Source organism: Phoenix dactylifera, unplaced genomic scaffold (genome assembly GCF_009389715.1).
Source record: "Phoenix dactylifera cultivar Barhee BC4 unplaced genomic scaffold, palm_55x_up_171113_PBpolish2nd_filt_p 001853F, whole genome shotgun sequence".
NCBI classification, from domain to species: domain Eukaryota; kingdom Viridiplantae; phylum Streptophyta; class Magnoliopsida; order Arecales; family Arecaceae; genus Phoenix; species Phoenix dactylifera.
Window position 1 is genome coordinate 13,197 of NW_024069144.1, and position 6,598 is coordinate 19,794.

Below are 6,598 nucleotides of genomic sequence, written 5' to 3' on the forward strand. Positions count from 1 at the left end.
TATTGTTTTTATCTGCTTTTTGAGAAGCTGTTTTCTGTTTTCTTTTACACACTGTATTTACTTGGTTCAATCGGGGGATTGAATCAAGGGGATTAAGGTTGGTTGGTGAGCCAAGTTAAAACCAACGTGTGTAAGGGTTTGATTGTGAGCCCGGGAAAACAATCGGGGTTGGTTCTAGTCGGTGAGCCTGGGAAAACCGACCGAGTTCGTTGTGAGCTCGTAAAACAACAAGTTTGGTTGTGAGCTTGCAAAACAACCGGCTGTAATCCAAGGGGGTTATAGTGAATTCCCAAGAGAGACTTGGGGAGTGGACGTAGGAGCAAGGGGTAGCTCCGAACCACTATAAAACTCTGTGTTTGCATTGGATTGTCTCTTCTCTTCTTCCTCTCACATCACTCACAGCACTTAGCATTAATTAAATAACTTGCAATAGTTTTTAATTAATCATCCATAACGTTTTAATTATCCAAATTAATTTAAAACCCAATTCACCCCCCCTCTTGGGTTGTCTATCTGGGCAACACTATGGTTTTTGTTCCTATTAGGTATTTAAAGATTCTCTTAACAGCAATTAAGTGTGATTCCTTAGGATTAGATTGATATCTAGCACACATGCATACACTAAACATGATATCAGGTCTACTTGCAGTGAGATATAATAAAGATCCTATCATACCTCTATACATCTTTTGATCTACTGATTTACCTGATTCATCTTGGTCTAGTTTGCATGATGAACTCATGGGTGTGCTGATTGACTTGTTTTCTTCCATATCAAACTTCTTAAGCATCTCCTTGATGTATTTAGCTTGATTGATGAAGATCCCTTCTTCAGATTGTTTGATTTGGAGCCCGAGGAAATAGTTCAGCTCTCCCATCATGCTCATTTCAAATTCACTCTGCATTAGGTCAGCAAATTCTTCGCAGAGGTGATTGTTAGTAGCACCGAAAATAATATCATCTACATAAATCTGAACTACTAACATATCTTTGTTTTTTCTTTTTAAAAACAATGTTGTATCAACGTCCCCTCTAGTGAATTCATGGTCTAACAGAAATTTGCTAAGTCTTTCATACCATGCTCTAGGAGCTTGTTTCAAACCATAAAGTGCTTTGTTTAATTTATACACATGATTGGGGTATTGATGATTTTCAAAACCAGGAGGTTGTTCTACATACACCTCCTCATTAATATACCCATTCAAAAAGGCACTTTTTACATCCATTTAAAATAATTTGAAATCTTTAGAGCATGCAAATGCTAGTAACAATCTAATTGTCTCAAGTCTAGCAACAGGAGCAAAAGTTTCATCAAAGTCTATACCTTCTTCTTGATTATAGCCCTTCGCTACTAGTCTAGCCTTGTTCCTAATCACGATTCCATTTTCATCAAGTTTATTCTTATATATCCATTTAGTTCCTATTATTGAGTATTCAGTGAGTCGTTCAACTAGGTTCCATATTTTGTTTCTAGTGAATTGGTTTAGCTCTTCTTGCATTGCATTTATCCAATTTACATCATTTTCAGCTTCTTCTATGTTTTTAGGTTCAAAGTGTGAGACAAATGCTAGATGATTATTTAAGTTCCTAAGAGATGCTCTAGTCCTAACAGGTTGTGATGGATCATCTAAAATTAATTCCTTAGGATGCCCATGAGCATACCTCCAAGCCTTAGTCAGCCCATGATCCACAATTGCCTCTTGGCTTGTTGATGCATCTCCAATTAGCTTTGGTTCATCTTCTTGTAAAGTCATCTCATAAGTCTTTTCTTCAAGAATTTCTGCATCATCATCAAGAGCTACTTTCTTGCTAGAAGAAATATCATTAGTATCATCAAAAATAACATGTATAGACTCTTCAATAACAAGGTTTCTTTTGTTAAATACTCTATAAGCTTTACTTGATGTAGAATATCCCAAAAAGATACCTTCATCAGATTTAGAATCAAAATTTACCTAAGTTATCCTTGCCATTATTATGAATGAAACACCTACATCCAAAAACATGAAAATAGTTTACTTTGGGCTTTCTATTTCTCCAAAGTTCATAAGGTGTTTTCTTTATAATGGGTCTCAATAAAACTCTATTTAGTATATGACATGATGTATTAATGGCTTCTCCCCAAAAGTACTTTGGGAGGTTACTTTCATACAACATGGTTCTAGCCATTTCCTCTAGGGTTCTATTCTTTCTTTCAACAACTCCATTTTGTTGTGGTGTCCTAGGTGCAGAGAAATTATGAGTTATCTCCTTTTTACTACAAAATTCATCAAATAGATGATTTTCAAATTCCGTTCCATGATCACTTCTAATAGCTATGACTGAAGCATCTCTTGCATTAGTTACTTCCTTATGAAATTTCTTAAATACAGAAAATGCTTGATCTTTATGAGCTAAGAACATGACCCAAGTATATCTAGAAAAATCATCTACAATAACAAGACCATATTTGTTTCCACCAAGACTTGTGGTTCTAGTTGGTCCAAATAGATCCATGTGTAGTAGTTCAAGAGGTCTAGAGGTAGAGACACAATTTATGGATTTAAAAGAGCTCCTCGATTGTTTGCCATATTGACATGCTTCACAAATTTTATTTTTCTCAAATTTTAGTTTTGGCAAACCTATTACAGAATCTCTTTTAACTAACTTAGATATTGTATCCATACTTGCATGTCCTAATTTACGGTGCCATAACCAACTTGCATCATCAACCTTAGTATCACTAGCTACTAAGCAAGGACTGTTTTTAGCAAGATCTTCTAGATCTACTACATAGACATTTCCATGTCTTATTCCTTTGAATACTAAGCTATTGTCAATTGAGTTGGTTATGATGCATAGGGATGGTTTAAACAGAACATCAAAACCCTTATCACATAATTGACTTATGCTAAGTAAGTTATGTTTAAGACCAACTACCAATCGTACATTATCAACAAAGGTTGAGGAGGTGATTTGTATTTTACCTATACCAATGATGTGACCTTGATTATTGTCTCCAAATATCACTGCACCTCCCTTTTTAGGCTATAGGGTGAAGAATTGCTCCTTGTCACCTGTCATGTGTCTTGAGTAGCCACTATCCAAGTACCAACAGTTTTTGTCGACTTTGGCTGCAAGACACTCCTACAAAAGGAAATCATATAATTTTAGGTACCCAAGTTTTCTTGGGTCCTTTAAGATTAGTAAAGTTGGTTCCTTTTGGAACCCAAACCTTTTTATTTTTTCTTTTAGCTTCTACCTTCCTATGGTCACACACATTAGCTTTATGTCCTACCTTTCCACAGCAAAAACAGGTTATATTCTTAACTTTACTTTCTCCTGCTTTCACAAAAAAGTTGCTAAGGAGCTTTTGCTTATTTTTAGGTTTGTATCCTAAACCAGCTCTATTAAACATAGCTCGTTGATTGTTAAGTATCATTTCCAATTTTTCAGAACTATATGTAAACTTTTCAACAATGGGTTTGTATTTTTCAAGCTCTTGTGTAAGCTTTTGTTTTTTCAGTTTTTAGTATGTTTAAGTCTTTTGTGAGATTATCTTTTAAAGTTTGTTTACTGTTTTTAAGTTATGAAATTTCCTTGGTTAGTTTTTCGTTATCTTTAATTAAGGTATTAGTATTTTGAATTAATTTTTGGTTGTTTGTTTTAAGTTCTAAGTTTTCTTTAATGATAGAATCCTTGTCCTTCATTAATTTATCATACTTATGAAAGTGAGATTGATTAGTTAGTTTTAGTTCTTTATTCTTAAGATTTATTGTCTTATATTCATCCATTAGTTCATTAAACGCATCATACAATTCATCAAAGGTAAAATCTAAATGCGTTTCAGATGTTACCTCATTTTCATTCGCCATGAAGCAGACGTTGGCCTTTTCCTCTTGTTCCTCATCCAATGATGATGATGATGAATCGGAGTCTGACAGAGTGGAGACAAGGACTTTCTTTTTCTTATATTTGCTGCCCTTCTTCAGCAAGGGACAGTCAACTCTGAAATGTCCCGTCTTCTTGCATTCATAGCATATGATTCCTTCATTTTCTTGTTCCTTACCTTTATCCTTGTTGTAGGAACTTGAGGGACCTTTCCTTTGATGAAGGGACTTCTTCCGGTTGATGAACTTTCTGAACTTTCGCTCGAGAAGAGCCTCATCATCATCTTCCTCATTATCTTCTTCTTCGTTGCAGCTACTGTGTTGACCCCCTAATAGATTTTGATGAATACAAAATACTAGAGTATAATTCTCCTTATATTAACAATTTACTTGAGCATTTCAGGTGTTTAACTAATAATATTTTTAAGAATTGTCAAGGCATGTTCCCATATTTTTCGAGGATTTATTGAAGATTTTTTGAGATGAAGAAAACGGATCAAGGGCAGCCGAGACGTCTCCGGTTTGTTCTAGAGACGTCTCTGGCACGTAGAGGAGAAACTGGCACGTCTGGAGATGTCCCCGGTACCTGCCGAGGCGTCTCGCAGGGTCGGAGTCGACTCCCGGCTTTTCGGAGTCGACTCTCTCAGAGACGGTAGAAAGGCCGATTTCAGGGGATGCACGCGAGTCATCTCCGAAGGACGCGGAGTCGACTCTCTCAGGGATTCCAGAGGACTTGTTTTTTCGTTGAGAAAACGTCAGAGTCGTCCCCGACGTCGCGGAGTCGTCCCCACGCATAAAGCACAAACATCCCGAGACGTCCCCAGAAAGCGCCGAGCCAACTCTCTCAGAAAAATAGAAAAATAAGAAAAATAAGAAATCGAGCTGTTCTTCTTCGGAGTCGTCCCCAGAAAGCGCCGAGTCGACTCCAACATCGTCAAAAGATTTTTTATACAGCCGAGACGTCTCTCGTTCAAGCGGAGACGTCTCCGGAACGCCTAGGACGCGACTGACACACTTTTGCAGATTTGTTTGAAATTCAAACGGCTATATTTTTGTGTCTAACGGATCTATTGCTTGTAGGAGTATAAAAAGGAGCTTTTAAGTGCCTTTAAAAAACTTCTCACCAACCCAACACAAAATCACTCAAGAGAGAAGAAAGAGAAAGAGGTTCAAGAGAGTTGGTGCTTCCAAGAGGAGAAATCAAGTGCATTCAAGTCTTCTTCATCTGATTTCGTGCTCATCTACTCACTCCCACTCGGCAATCAAAGCTCGCATTCAAGCCAACGTGATCCACATCGGAAGAACCACCATCACCCACGCTTTCAACGGCAAAGAGGGTTCTTCCAGTTTTGTTGTTCTTCACTGTTTTATTTGCTTTCATAAGAGCTTTTAAATTCTTGTAAAATACTTGAATATTGTGCTTGCTCCAGTCAAGGGACTTGGAACAAGGGATAGGCGTCCCAAGCCTAGGTTAAATTAGGGGATTGTAGGGTTCGTTGTTAGCCCGGGATAAAACAACGAGTTGGGTAGTTCACTCGAAAAACTACCGGACTGTAATCGCTGATTATAGTGGAAAATTCCCAAAGATGTTTGGGGAGTGGATATAGGAGCAGTGGAAGCTCCGAGCCACTATAAACCTTTGCGTTTGCGATTGACTGTGGTTACAACTTTAATTTTACTTGTGCACATACTCTTGTGTGTTTAGTTTAATTAGACAAAAATTTTAAAACACCCAATTGACCCCCCTCTTGGGTGACCATCTCTGGGCAACAAGTGGTATCAGAGCGGGTGCTCTGTGTATTCTTGAAGACCTAACCGTCTTTGCCAAAGATCAAGATGGCAACACCCTTCAACAATGTTCCTGCTGAGGGGCAGGCTACCAATAGACCTCCACTCTTCAATGGGATAAATTATTTCTATTGGAAGACTAGAATGAGAATTTTTATTCAAGCACAGGATTATGCCTTGTGGAGGGTTATAATCAAAGGACCACACGAACCATCTCACATAGTTAATGGCGTTCAGGTTTCCAAACCTGAGGAGGATTGGGATGAGAATGATAGTAAGATGGTTCAACTCAATGCTAGAGCCATGAATTCATTGTTTTGTGCTCTAGATGTAAATGAGTTTAATAGAGTCTCCACCTGTAGTTCCGCCAAGAAAATATGGGATAGGCTTGAAGTTACCCACGAGAGTACTAATCAAGTCAAAGAGTCTAAAATGAACATTCTAGTTCATAAATATGAGTTATTTAAGATGGAACCCAACGAAACTATTTCATGCATGTTCACACGCTTCACTGATATAATAAATGGTCTAAAGAATTTGGGTAAATCTTACACTAACTCAGAACTTGTGAGAAAAATTCTCAGGTCCTCGCCAAAAGTTTGGGAAGCGAAGGTCACGGCGATCGTAGAAGCCAAAGACCTCAACACCTTGGCACTTGAAGAACTATTGGGCTCATTGATGACGCATGAGCTCACAATGAAGCAACATGAAGAAGATGTGCCAAAGAAGAAGACAATCGCCCTCAAGGCTACTTCAAGTGTTTGTGAAGAAGAAAGCAGTGAAAGTGAAGAAGAAAGTGAAGATGAAGACTTGGGCTTAATAGTAAGGAAGTTCAAAAAATTCATAAGAAGAAAGAAGACCTTCCCAAGAAAGAAGTTTGGAGGGAGAAATGATTGGGAAAAAGAAAAAGAAAAAGAAAGAGACCCAATCATATGTTATGA